The sequence below is a fragment of the Gossypium arboreum genome, chromosome 11, assembly GCF_025698485.1.
Source record: "Gossypium arboreum isolate Shixiya-1 chromosome 11, ASM2569848v2, whole genome shotgun sequence".
Classification (NCBI taxonomy): Eukaryota; Viridiplantae; Streptophyta; class Magnoliopsida; order Malvales; family Malvaceae; genus Gossypium; species Gossypium arboreum.
The window spans coordinates 96,352,844-96,368,224 of record NC_069080.1 but is presented as its reverse complement, the minus strand read 5'-3'; the positions used below and the strand labels follow the sequence as shown (position 1 = coordinate 96,368,224).

General features: G+C 34.0%; 1 pseudogene; it reads right to left on the bottom strand.

Annotated features, from left to right (window-relative positions):
* Window positions 1-10,281: 10,281 nt before the first annotated feature.
* On the bottom strand, window positions 10,282-13,985 carry LOC108471416 (MLO-like protein 1; annotated as a pseudogene).
* Between the last annotated feature and the right edge of the window lie 1,396 nt (window positions 13,986-15,381).

The window sequence follows — 15,381 nt, the reverse complement described above, 5'->3', positions numbered from 1 at the left end:
GTTTTAGGCCTCGAGGGCCTATATAAGGGACGATATGCATGTGTTTGAAAATTTTTAATTTTGGGTGAAATTTGGTGACTCAGTTTTGTATATTTGTGAATGTTTAAGTCAGATAACGCCTCAAACCCTATCCTGGAGTTGGATGAGGGTGAGGGGTGTTACATTTAGTGGTATCAGAGCTATGGTTTAGTCGATTCTCGAACTAACCTAGCATACGTATAATAGTTCAGCTATACATGTCACCGATCTATGATAGTGTAATGTCTCCCGACGCGCATGAAAGCCATTTTGTTTAGACAAAAGTACTCTCCAACAGAGTTACACCGATCATGTTGAATGTGATGCTAAAATATTCGAGTAAAGTATAGTCATGACGAACTGAACCTTGGAAAGGTATGAATGAGGATTCATGGAATGTGTATATGATGGAATGAGCTTATCTATGATTAATAGATAATTCTATGATGTAAATGGCCGATTTGCTTGAGTAAATGCATGTGTTTAGATAACTTACTAAAGATGTAGATGGAATGAATATTCACGTACGCTTATATGAAAGATTATGGTTGATAAGCTCGTATAACTTAAGTAAATGTGTTAAATTGCTTAGACTGATTTATATGATTGTAACAATATGTCTAAATAATGGTGTATGAGGTAAAAGTATAGATTGTGATAATTTTATCTATGTTGTTGGCCCATGTATGATATCAAGTGCATGACTTGTATGATTAAATGAATAGATAAGTAAAGTTATCCAGAAATCATGGAATGCATGTATAAGTATACTTGTTAAAATGAAATAACTGGAAAGTGAGCGTAAAATCAATATGATATTTAGTTTACCTGAAATGAATGACATGATTATGATGATGAAAGTTGTGTTACATGTATATGTAAATGAGAGTCGAGTCAGAGGCCCTTGATCCCCTCCCCCTTACCAAAGTGGTGTTTTATAATGGAAATTCTTGAGATTTGTGTTAAATGAGTTTCCGGGTGAGAAACCAAAGAGTTCAATGATATAATGGTTATAAGCATGGTTAGAGATTGAGAATGGGTTGATAAGTACAGACATGAGCTAGAAAGATATCAGATTCATCGAAAGATTGTTTAATTTTTGCAACATCACAGTTAGTGAAAAAGGTTAATTTTGGTAAAACGATCTATCCTGGTATGATGTTGAGAGATGTATTGATTGAAATTCCCTCGTGAACTGGTTCTCTTAGTGAGAGGAATATTTTGGAATTTGGGATGGCAGAAATAGTTAAAGGAATAATGTACGAAATATGAAATGTCCAAGTAGGGTAATTACAGTGAATAGTTTGTGACTGTCTCTATTGAGATATTATATGAGATTATTTGACCTCGGAAATGTTATTGGGACTATCTAATCTCTGATAAATTCTTATATTATGAAAATGTTCCCTAATCTTAACATTAGATGAATAAGTTGTCAGTCTGATTGGCTTATGATCTGCATGGTTCTGTTTTTCTCTAGTATTTTGTTGTATTCCGCCTATTGGGAACCGATGAGAAATTGTGTACTGATAAGCCATAAATTATACATATTATTACCCCATGCTTGGCATACTTATGAATGATTTTTCCTTTGTTTTAGCGATTTGATGCTCCTAATCTTTTAATTTCATGTTTTTATACTCAGGAGAGCTTAGGATACCAAAATGAGCGAGAAACGATCCAAAAACAGATAAATTGGGCTTAAAATAGTGTTACATACGGCCTAGGCACTTCCACATAGGTAAACCACACGCCCGTGTAAGGCACACAGGCAGTCCATACACCCGTGTGCCATGGCCGTGTCGACATTAATCTAAGTCAGAATTGCACACGGTTTGAGCACCTGCACATGGGCGTGGCACACGGCCGTGTCCCTGTCGAGCCCAAGTTTAGTTCTACTCAAAGAAGGCAACTTTTGAGGGCTTGGAAGCATTCTAAAGACTATATAAACACCCTAAAAGAGGATTAGAGGGGACACGCGGAGTTGGAAGCAGAAAATACTCGAGAACAGCCATCAGAATCACCTCGAAGGTGGGATCTACATCAAGACTGAAGATTTCCATCCAATTTCCTTGAAGTTCTTTGGTTTTCTTTATGTTTTGTTATTTTTCAGACTTTGAGATGTTTTCCATTATTATTATGAACTAAAACTCCCTAAATACCTAAGGGAGATGAAACCTAAGACGAATCTTATTACTCTTTGATTTATATGATAAATACTTGCTTTTATTCTTAATTGTGAGTATTAATTCATGCTTTAATATTCCAGGATGTTAATTCAGGTTTTTGATGTGCTTATCCAGTGGAGGAAAAGTCCCTGTTTAAGAGTAGATCATTCATAATTAAGCGGAGTTGCATGCAATCCTAGAGATAGGACGACATAAATCTGCCGGATTAGAATCAAATCTAATAAGGGAATCCATATATCGAGTTAATGCGACAATAGGGGCTTTAATTAGAAAGTGATTTCAATTAATCAACCTAGAGTCAGTTGTTTTTAGTCTCGAAAGGGATATTAACATAAATCAAGAATTCCTACAGAATAAGTCAAGTGAATAAATTGTCTAAGTCAAAGGTAATAAGTAAAGTCTAGGTGGATTCTTTCTTGGGTATTGTCTTCTCCATTGGTTTTTCTAAAGTATTTTCCAACTTTCATCTATGTCGTAATCTTAGTTAAATTAGAAAATTAGTTTAGTTTAAAACCATCCTTTAATTCTTAGGCTAGATAATAAAAAGATAGCAATTACTAGTACTTTTAGTCCTTGTGGATACGATATTTCCGGTCTCACCATAACTATACTACTGTTCGATAGGTGCATTTACCCGAAGTCAAATTTTTAGTTAGTTTCATGACCATCATGTATGGTGCCATGATTTTGTCTCTATTGATCATTGCTCTGACTGATTATATATGTATATATGAGAAGCATATAGTTCCAGTCATATTTGTTGTCAGTGGTTTGGAATGAAGTTATTCTGGATTTCTTTTCTTTGAAAAACCATTAGAGTTTTTCATATTTTTATGAGTCTGGTTCTAAGTCTTCTGATGCAGTGTTGTAAATTGGATTTCCTTATCATGGATTTCTTTATCTTGGATTTCTTTGTTCTAGGCTTCTCCGTCTCAGATTTCTCTATCTTGGGTTTTCTGGATATTTTTATCTTCTAACTTGTTGATCATGGCTTGCATTTAGAGCATGACCTCTAGCTTGTGATTGATATACATAAAGAACAAGTATGACTATACCTCTGAATTGATCCTGATAATGTGGTGAAACTTCAAGTCCCAATTTGTATGGTGGATTTCGTTTCTCAAGTGAGTGAATCAGAGCTAATATATTCAATTGAGATATCAATACTACTTATGCTAATGCATTTGTTATAGTCTTCGATTGGCATGATGAGCGAATTTGGATTTATGCATGTTGAATTGTTCTGTTGACTAGAAGAGAGAATTTGTTGAAATATTAATTACGGATGAATAAGGTCGACTTGACTGCTCAATCTATATGGAATATATGTTTAGAATTTAATGAGATGTTCATGCTTGAGAATAAGATTTTATTTCTTCACTGGTAAAAGAGACGAATAGTCTGATTAAGAAGTGTATGTTTATTAGAATACTTGGATACAATAAAACGATCTGATTATAAAAGATGATGAAACGATCATTTTTTATCTTTGAGTGCAAATTCTTGGAATGTTAAAAGTTTGAGGATGCATAGCAAGAATCATCAAAATTATTTTTTCCGTTTGGACATTAGAATGGAGATAGATAAAGTTCATATGGATTTTATTGTCTAGATTATTCTTGTCCTTGAAAGAGGAAAGTAATATGTAGTGTTGTTAAATGTCAAGAGATTTGTAAAATTATGCGGGTATGCCTGAATGTCTGCTCACTAGATTCATAGAATTCTATGTCTTTATGATTGACGGATATCTTGAAATTTTAATATCCACTAATCAGAATGAGATCTGGGTTTCATAGCATGATTTCTTGGGAAAGCCAAAGGAGGCTTTGAAATGAAAGGTAACTAAGAGTTGATTTAGCAAATAATCGGACTATATGGAATTATAAAAAGTATGAGGCCGAGATGAACTGGCTAGTTTCACTATTCAAATCTGAAAGGATTCAGGTGTGAATGTATATGTAACATGATGGTATGGATCGGACTTTTGAGTACATGAGTTTTTTGATAGAGATTAAGTATCAATAAAAGTGTTGTAAAGTGAATACAACTCATGATTTTTGTATGTGGAATTTACAGAGATAGGTAGTAAGAGCTCAGCTTGAGTGAAAGTTCTTTGACATCGATTATAGGATTGAGGAATCTAGGTGAAAAAACCAAAATCACTTTTCTGTTAAGATTTTCGCGGACGAAAATCCTTAAAGGGGGAGAAATGTAACATCCCGAATTAGGGCCTAGTCAAAACAATGGTTTGGGACCACAAATCTGATGTAAGAAAATTTTTTTATTATATTTTTATGGTCTACGATTTCACAGAATGATTTCATAAAAATTTCGTTCGAAAATTTCGACGTTTGGACACTCAATTTGGTCAAAAAGACTAAATTGTAAAAAGTGAAAAAGTTGAGTTCTACATGTTAGAGGTGCCTAATTGTTATGAAATTTTAAATGGGAGGTCCTTAAATGGTAATAGACCATTGTATAACTTGTTGGACAAAAATGGCCTTGGTTGGGTAAAATTTGAAAGAATGGTAAAAAGGGCATTTTGGTCATTTAAAGGTAAAATGAATTAAAAGACTAATTTTAAAACCCAAATATGTCCCTTTCTTCTTGCTTCAGCCGAATGTACCAAGAGCAGACATAGTTAGGGTTTGGCCAAGCTTCCAAGCTCAATAGTAAGTGATTCCGAGCTCTGTTTTTAACGTTCTATGCAATTTTGAAGTCCCGGTAACATGTTCTAGATATTTCTACCATTTTGAGCTAGGTTTTGTGTTTAAAAATTTACCCATGAATGATATTCATGTATTTTGATGTTTAATGGTAGAATATGAAGGCTCGATGTGTAATAAACGACTTTTACTAAGCGATTTTTGATGAAAACGTCCAAAAGGACCGTTTTGTAAAAATTGTAAAATTGGTCATAAAGGGTGATTTAGTGGAAATTAGGGGCTTCCATAGTTATGAAGATGATTTGGGTAGGCTTTAAATGCAAGGAAATTGAATAAAAATCATTTTACGAGCATTGGGGCAAAAGTGCAACTATGTAAAAGTTTAAGGGTTAAAATGCAAATTTATAAAAATATGATTTTTGGACCCATATGAATAATGTGACTAATTAGTAGGCTAAATGTGTTATTATAGATCAAGGAAAACAAGATTCGGGCTTAGAACAAGGTTGAATAAGGTTAAGCACAAACTCGAAATAAATAGTCGTACTCGAAACCGAGGTAAGTTCATATGTCAATGATAATGCAATGATATTATTGTTCATACTTGAACTTAAATTGATGTGTTAGCATTGTGTGATGGATATTTATTTAGTTGATATAAAGATTATATATTGTAACAAATGCCTAAATATAATTGTATGCAATACCATGTTTATTTCATGGGCTAATGTCTAAATAAACATGGAAATGTGTTAAATTAAGATCCTGCATGACTTACATGACTTGAGATCCTGTATGTGTTGTAGAAAAGGATTTAGTCCAAATGGGTAATCCGTTGATCTCAAATATAGAAAAGGATCTAGCCCAGACAGGTGTTCCTTGAGTGATCGAGCCTCCCAAAAAATATGTGTGCATTAAGGATTTAACCCAGACGGGTAATCTGATTAAGATCTGAATTTAGCCTGGACTGGTAATTCAGATCCGATCTCATTTGAGTATATGTCATCGTAGGGGATTAGCCTGGACTGGTAATCCCGACAATACTCTACGAGTTTATATTACGGGGGATTTAGCCTGGACTGGTAATCTCGCTGTAAGATGTGACATTCACGGGAGTGCGTACTTGAGATGATCACTTGTATGACTTGATAGTAAATGGATTATCCATCAAGATTTCTGAGAAATTCAATGGGTATTATGATAAATAATACGATGAAAGTCCCGAGATGGGCGTAGTGATAAAGGTAAAGTTAATCGATATGCTATGGATATGTATAGGTATGTACATTATACTCATAACTGATGCCTTATTGACATGTCATAAATGATGAGTAAGCGAATGCATGCATATGTATGTGTATACATGATGAACAAGTGAAAAGATTTGAAAGACGAACCATCCTTATGCTTATGATTATGAATTGTGTTGCAATATCATGTTAACTTACATTGTGTAATTGAATATGGGATTTATGAAATAATGAGTCCATGATCAATGTGACAATGAAATTATGATAGCTATTGTGATTTTGCACGAAAATAGTGTTGAACAGCAGCAGTAGCCCGACTTCGAAAAATCACCATAAATGGTGGAAGTAGAATTAGAGGCTGAATAATATATGAAATTAAAGATTAATGAGGCTAGTTTCACACAGAGGAAATGATGTAAGTAAAAGAATTATGTATTATAAGATATTCGAATTCTTGTGAGATAGAGTTGGAGTGATTCCAGACCCCCTGTCTTAACTTTGGAAAATCACTAGATATTGTAAAAAAATAATAATGAGTTAAAATTAATATGAATGAAATCTTAAATGAGTCTATTTTCAAGATAAAGAGACGGGAACATTATCTGAGTCTCGTACTACAAGATATTTTATTTTTAGTAGATAGAGGTCAAAGCTATCAGATAGCGAAATAGGGGAGAGTTTAAAGAATAAAATGTACTTATTGGCTAGACCAAAAATTCTGGAAATTTTATGGTAAGAAGATATATTAGTTTAGTTTCAAGAAAATATAATGGATCTTAATTTAGAGTCCTTTAGATTGAGATATAAATAATGTATCGACTATGACTTGTGTAGAAAGCTTGACCAGAATATGAATAAAAGTGTAATTATAGTTGTTTTACCTAAGGACACATGTTGTTATAATGCTTATTATTTTCATATGGACTTACTAAGCGTAAAGCTTACTCCTCTTTCCATTTCTTCTAGTGTCCTCAGGTCGGCTCGAGGTTGGAGGTCGTCGGAGGCAACCTCACACTATCAAGCTACCATCTTTGGAGTATTGTTGAAACTTAATTTCTTCAAGTGAGTGGCATGTATAGGGACTTAATTATTGATATGTGTTTTTATGTTTTAGCCCAGATGTTGGCTTATATTAATTCATTGTATATATCCATGAGATGTGGCTTATAATGATTTTAGCTTGTAAGCCTATTTGCCCATGGTATGTGTTAATGTCTTGTGATATGGTTATGTGATTATGCTTGTTCACTATGTATGAGAAGTATATGGCACATGTACATGATGAATGCCCCAGGACCATTCGAGATGGTCATGGCCATGGAGTGAATGTGTGGCATGGTAGTAAGATGATAATGATTGAACATGGACAATTGTTGAATGTGTAGAGATTAAGTGTTAGGTAATAAACACATGTATGACAACATGCAAATTATTTAATTGAATTTCACCAAAGGTTGATTAAAAATTAAATTGATGTTATAATTTGTACCTATGATGTGTAAAAATATGGGGGAAAAATAAGGTCAACATAAGGCTTGGAAAATAGCCTAAGTGTTAGCTACACAGGTAGAGACATGGCTATGTGTCTCAGCCGTGTGGAGGACATAGCCTAGCACACGGGCGTGTGGCCTGGCCATGTGGTATAAATTATTTTACTAACATCATAAACAGAGAGTTACACTGGCTAAGGACACGGGCGTGTCCCAAGCCACACGGGCATGTGACTCTCTAAAGTAAGAAAATTTATTAAGTTGCCCAAAGTTTATCGAACGTTTTTGGTTTTGTCTCGAACTACCCTGATGTATGTTTTAGGCCTCGAAGGCCTGTATAAGGGACGATATGCATGTGTTTGAGAAGTTCTAATTTTGGGCAAAATTTGGTGACCCAGTTTTGTATGTTTGTGAACGTTTAAGTCCGGTAACGCCTCGAAACTTGTCCCGGAGTTGGATACATGTGAAGGGTGTTACATGGTCGCAATGAGAAACCACTGATTGAGAAGTTGAAGCCTAACAATAAACCAAAAAGGCCAGTAAGGTGTTTCTTTTGTGCAGGTTTGATAGTGTGGGGGATTGTTCGAAACTATCCATGCTATTTGCCTTCGAAGAGCATAATGAGCCAAATAGAGTATCAATGAAAGCCAAGAGAGTTAGAGAGAATGAGATGCAGCTAGTGGGGTGCTTCTTATGTTGTGGTCCAGATAGGATACGAGATTGGCCAGAGCGATCCAAGATATTCACAACCCATAAAAAAGAAGCAAATCTTGTTAAGAGTAAGGTATTGAAGCTTGGGTCAATGATACTCAATTTTGCTAAAGCGAAAAGGGATCGTGAGTAGAAAGGGTTGATATATATGGACATCAATATCACAAGTCAAAGGAAGAGTGTTCTTATTGATACGGGGGAATCAAACCTATTCATATCAGAAAAAGTCATGGGTAAACTTGGTCTCTCCGTTAATGAATGAACTAATAAGATCCATACTATTAATTCCAAAGAGGTCAAATGTAGGAGTAGCATAAGGAGTTGAGCTACAAATTAGTCAATGGAAAAGCAAGGAAGACTTTGAGGTAAATCACTTAGATGATTATGATTTTGTTCTTGACTAAATTTCCTAAACAAGATTAATGCTCTTTTGGTTCCTTTTTCCGACTGTATGTACATCTTGGATACTCGACAACAAAAATGCGTTATGCTGGTGAGTCGAGACATGAGGGGTGGAATGAAGGTGTTATCGGCAATCCAACTAGCTAAGGGTGTTCATTGTGAGAAAAACATTGACGTGGTGATCAGGGTGCTAAAGAGACCATCTTGGAGGGGCAACAAACTGATATAAAGCCTGTTGACTTATCAGTGGGACTACCACCTAAGAGAGAGGTTGGTTGTGCATCGAAGTTTAGGGGGAAAGTGGCGATGTAAATTGGGCAGCCCAAACCAGTAAATGCAACAAATGAGGTACATCTCAAACACTTTGGCAGTGTTTTCAATTTTGACTTGTTGGCTTGGCAAGGATGTAGGGGCCCTTTCAAAGTTCTGAAGCGAGTAAGCCAAGGAGCTTACAAACCAGAGTTAGTAGCGAGACTTAAAGTTAACCTGATGTTCAAAGTGGGTGTGCCAAATCCTATTTGTGTGGATTAAGGGGATCCCAATCGAGGCACGTCACAATATGGGAAAGTAAGAGCGGTGGACTTTTGAAAACAAGATGTACCAAAAAGGAGAGAAAAGATTCAAGTTAAGAGACGATAGAAGTTGAGCAAGTGTTTTGAGGGGCAAGACTACCTAACAAAGAGGCTAGTGAAGAATCAGTCCAGGTATCGAGAAAGTTTCAAGGCGAGTAAGACCAGTGTCATTCCGAGGGCACAACAAATGCATTACAAGAATGGGTGGGGGAAAATGTCACAGGCCGTAGATCAATGCCCATGACCATGGTGCACATAACACCCCATAGAGGTCAACTTATTAAATGGTTCTCATTTGACCCACATGAACTGGCCTGACTCGTGGAATCCATGGAGAAGCTCATCTACTTGAAGCATTGGTGACCCGGTGATACACTCTTGTAAAACTAGAGTTACCAGGGTAAATAGGTTAAATCTTAAAGGGATGAGATTATATAGAGTTTAAATCCTTTAGGACTCTCAATTATAGATAGGCTCTAATCTTAAACGTCAGTGTAACTAAATTTATACCGTTGATTTTTGAGAGTTCAACTATAAATAGAGGCCTCTCCTTTCATTTGTATCATCCTATTGTATTTAGTTATTCTTGAGTTAAGAATCTATTGAAAGCATTTACTTAAACACTTGGTGTGTATTCTTCTTGTGGCTTTTTAGTTCTTTAGTTGCTCTTTTCGTTTCAAGTTGCTTCTGCTATATTGTTTCGATACATTGGAGAATTTTTTAGAGAACTCTCGTATTTTGAGAGCTAGGCTGACTTAAGTGCATTTGGAGCAAAGAAATTGCCTAAGGTTGCACGGATTACAAGACTAAAATTTTAGCCCCATGATAGGTAGAGGTAAGGATTTGAAGATTGAAAACATGGTTGCCTCTTATGATTTTACGTACCGTTTAAATTGAGAGATCAAAATCCAATTTTAAATAAAGTATATTTAATTGCCTCTTATGATTTTACGTACCATTTAAATCGAGAGATCAAAATCCAATTTTTAAATAAAGTATATTTAATTCAAAGGCGAAATTGGATGTCTATAAGATACACAAAACAATAACAACAAACAGTGACAGAATAGTTGAAATGGATGTTAATTAACTACTATTTGTTAAGCATTTTGCTAGACACTTAAAAGACATTAGATACTGATATGAATATACCCACCTAATAAAATGTAGTAACGAAGCAGAACTTTATTATCCTATCCCCTATGCTCATTTCTGCTTTCGATCATCCTCCTTTGGACTAGAATCGTCGCTCTCCACCTGAATCGACACCTCTGAGGGGGTTGATTCTGCCGCAAGCTCTGTCGCTTGTTTTAAGGCTTTCTTTTTCTTCACCTTTTTTGCCCAACCAAGAAGACTTGCTTGCACATGGTCTTCGAATATTGCCTTGTTGAACATGCTTCCCATCTTCATTTCAATTAAAAAATTAATAAAACCAAGAGTCAGAGAAACATATGTTATGTGAAACTCAACAAACCTGTGCAACAATTGCATAAAGTGGCAGGGTACTATAACTACACAATACTTGAATGAAAACCCTGTATGAACCAACAAAAGATCAAATGCTATTGGTAACTATGAAGAAACCATAGACAAATTAAAAAGGAATGGTAATTGATTTTTACCCTATAAGAAGCCTTGGAAAAATGTAAGATGCTTGACCCATTAGGCAAGAATTGAACCCAAATTGAACCTACAATAAAGAGCAACTTTCCTTATGGTTCATCCCTTACAATGTGTAGTGGCCCTAAAATTTAAGCTTACCCAAATCCAAAAGAAAAAAGCAATCTCGAATGCATTTTGGAAAAGGATAAAATGGATCTAGTAGAGAATGATTCGAGGATTGTCAAACCAAAAGTGTTCATATGATGGTTTTACCACTAATTCCCCTTCAACAGCTACATGTTTGTCAGCAACCTCATGAGCCAGCTTGGTAATCACATGCTCTACCTTGGAGCCCACAGCAAGTAGAAGCTAAAAAAATTAGATAAGTGGGAAGAACAAATCATATCCTCATACCGATGTCCACTTATATTTTCTATAGCTAGATGTGTATTTACTTTGGTGCATGTGTATATGTATGTCTATTGAAACCACTCACAATGAAAGGTATGAAACCTATCCAGAAATATGTATGCCAGCCTGTACAAGAAAATTGAGAAAATTCCATCATTATCCATGGAACATTAATGTTTAGTAGTAATCTCAACAACAAACATCTGTTACATGCCACGTAAGGAAAATGTAACGATCCTTATATGCCAGACATGGTACTTTAGAAAAATGAAGAATCGAAGTAATATAAGTTATAAATAATTTGCATTGGCATAGCATATGCATCATGTTTTCTTTGAAGTAGTCATGTATAACACTCATATTAGATATGACTACAGAAATATAGTTCTCCAAGGATCCTCCAAATATATGGGAAGACTTGGAATAAAATTAAATATACAAGTGTCATACAAATCCACAACCAAACGTATTTCATACCATGAACATTTAGGAACAAGAAGACGATGACGAATCCCCAAAGATACCAACTGTAAACATGAAAAAGAAACAATGAATAAGTATCACTTAAACTGGAGAATACGACTGTAGGAAACATAAATCATTAGAAATATCACTAGCCTTATACCAACAACTTCCTTAAAATCATCTTCCAAGGCTCTTATCATGTATTTGTGAAAATTAAATTTGGGATTCCCTCTGCAATGCATCTGAAAATAGAAATGATGAGTATTGATGCTTCACTACGACCAACATAGCCGTATCAAAGTTGCTCCTCAAATAGCTTACCATGATGAAACCTAGCCTCAGTGTCTCATAATCGGATTTGGTAACAGATGCATAGAATTGCTTGATAAACGAATTCTGGGAAGATGAATAGTATCCTTGTTAGCAAAACCATACAAAACTTATGTTTCAATTTTATTAAAAAATAAAGTAAACAAGAAATAGGGAAAAAACTATGTGAATACCAAACCTAAAAAGCCAATTAATAAGGCACAACATCACTTCGAGATCACTCAGATTTAGATGTGAATATCATATATGAGTATGTTCAAATTTTCATACATTGGATATTGAATATGTTCTTCAAAGGAATCTCCAAAGTTGTAAAAAAACTTGAACACACCTACCTCTAACATTAATGCCCTAGTCCTAGTCCTAGTTCGAGTAACATAACGAAGTTCAAGGTCTACCTTTCTCATAAGTGAATCTAATCATTCCCATTGATCCCTTTTCATTAAGTTCAATAATTATAAATGTGAATGGCAAATAAGACAGTATCATAAATAAAATAGCAACTTACCTACCATGCTAGAGGAACTGAATCTTTACCGAAACCTAGGAAGCGATCTTTGATAAAATCATGTTGATGGACATGAGTGACTTTTTTCTTTAACACTGCAATCACCCTACACCACTTTAGAGTCGACATATATATTGTTCAGTGTATCATAAGCTATATTACTCAAACATCAATGCGAGTATCATACACAGATACGTATACAACTCTAGAAATGTGTTGGACATGGATACTTCAAGAGAAAATCAAAGGTCGAAGCAACATGAAAGGATAGCATGGAAAGACAATGAGCATTGAGATTAGTATTAATCCATACCTCCTTCATCCTCTTTTCTAATTTCATCTTCCCGTTGTTTCCATTTTCGTATCTACATCAATAAACAACATCTTTTATGAGATGCTGAGAATATACAAATACTTGAAGGGAAAATGAATTATCACAAAGCACAAAAATTGAAAATAAGCAAAATGAGATATGTTACCTTTAGCCCTCCAAAAGAAACTGTGAGAACACAAAATGTGACATGGGCAATGGCCAAGACAAAGATAAAAATATGCATATGATGAAGAGCTTCGACTGACAACAATGGTACCTTGTCCTAATGAACACAAGCATATGGAAAAAAAAATAAGAAAGATCAGACATATAGGATCCTTAAACTATAATATTACTTACTCTCACCATGAAAAATAACATTTTATTTGGTAATCATGTACGATTATATTACCTTGGCACCGCAATATCCTATAACCGAAGAATTGGATGATGCCTTAGCTAGTAAGTGCCGGGTGCCACCAGACATTGTAAAAGTAAAATAGGTTTGAAAATGAGATGTTGTGGCATTACCATCATCATCATCTTCTTCTTCTTCTTCTTCGATTTTACAAGGAAGCATGTCTTTAACTAGTTTCTTTGACATGCAGATTTTAGAAATTGCACTCTGAAATACTGTCAACAACAATGATATAAACCCCAACAGCATCAACTCTGTAAAAAAACCCCACATTTCAAGGTTACAATTTTTGGAAAGTATAAAAGAAAAAAAAATCTTTCTACATAAATTTCAAAGAAAAGTAGCATTTTATACAAGCTTTTCCTTAACATGTTCAAGTGATTGTCTATTCTTTACTCTCAAACATCCTCTATGGATTAAAAAAATACAAGCTACCCATTTTAACTTTCACTTTACCTTCTTTAACTTTCAGAAGAGCTTCATAGAGTGGTTTTTGTTGTTTATGTTGTAAAACATGCCCTCATTAATGAAGTAAACGTTCAATAGCTAAAGAAATGGCAATAATTACTGTACAAATAACTGCTAAAACCCATGTTGGTGTGTACTCCAATGATGCCCCTTCTCCTCCTCCTTCTGCCATTTTTAGTTTCACTGAAAAACCTTCCTCCTTTTACCTCAAAAATATCACTCTTGTGGCTTTGGTCCTTAGTTCCCAGCAAAGGATACCGAAAGGCCAATACAATATTCTGCTTCACTTTCAATTATCTACCCCCTATTTAAACATGCATTACAACAACAAAAATATTATTGGTCCTTTTTTTAATATTATCTTTTCATGAGAAAACAACCAAGTTTCTGAAATAGAGGATGATTTCTTTCTTGGGATCATTTAATTATGTAACTTTAATGTATAAACATCGGATAATATTTGTTTGTCATAATGAACTTTAACTTAGGAAGAGGGTAAGAAACGCAAAAACGTGATTTTTTCCTTTTTTAACTATATTTAGTTAGTGTTACGTATCGTTTAACACTAATTTATTAAGGAATGTTAAAATATATGTCATTGTGAAAAGTTTTTTAAAAAAGTTAAAATCATTCATCGGTCCCTATATTTTGGTGCAATATTTTATTTAATCCCTATATCTAAAATTTTGAAAATTAAAATATCCTATTCTTTTCAATTAAAAATTTCTAGTTCAATAATGAACATCGTTAATATTTTCTATCAAAATACTTGTCAACTTGCCATGTTAGTTTGGCACTTCATAGGACATGGCTTATGATTAATAAAAAAATGTCAAATTGATAAATTTTAATAAAAGATAACAATATTGTTAATGATTGGATTAAGAAGTTTAAAATTCAAAAGTAAAAAAAAAATTCTAACTCTTAAATTACATAAATTAAATTTCAAAATTTATTAAAGTATAAAGAATAACAATGTATTTTGACATTAAAGAAAAGGGTAGTGGCTAAGTTAACGACCCTGAAATCTTCTTATTTAAAACAAAATAGTAAGTCTCAATCATATATTTGGGGCTAAAATTAGAAAAAAGAAAATGTTTGACAACAAAAATAAAATCGTGATAAACTTTTGGTACATTCATTGGATGGTTAGACACCAAGGAAAATAAATTGGTGGCCAAATCATGTGGGTTAGGTTAGACTCAAATTTGAATTGGAAATGGATTATTATATTTTAAATATCAAAATTATATATATGAATATTGATACAAGTTAAAATATTATAAATCAATTTTAATTTAGTGGATTTATATATATTAAATTTTAATTTTAATTTAATTTTGCATTTCATTAACCCGTTTTCTACGTGACACTATTTTCCAATTGAATTAGGTGTAAATTGTTAACATGGCATTTTCTTCCGTTAAAACTAAATAAATAAAAGGTAAAATACATTCAAGGTCACTAAACTAGTAGTAAGTTTACGTTTTGGTCATTTAGCTTTACAAAGTTACAAATAGCCACAAAATTATTCGAAAGTTTTTATTTGCTCAAATTTATTCCCAATT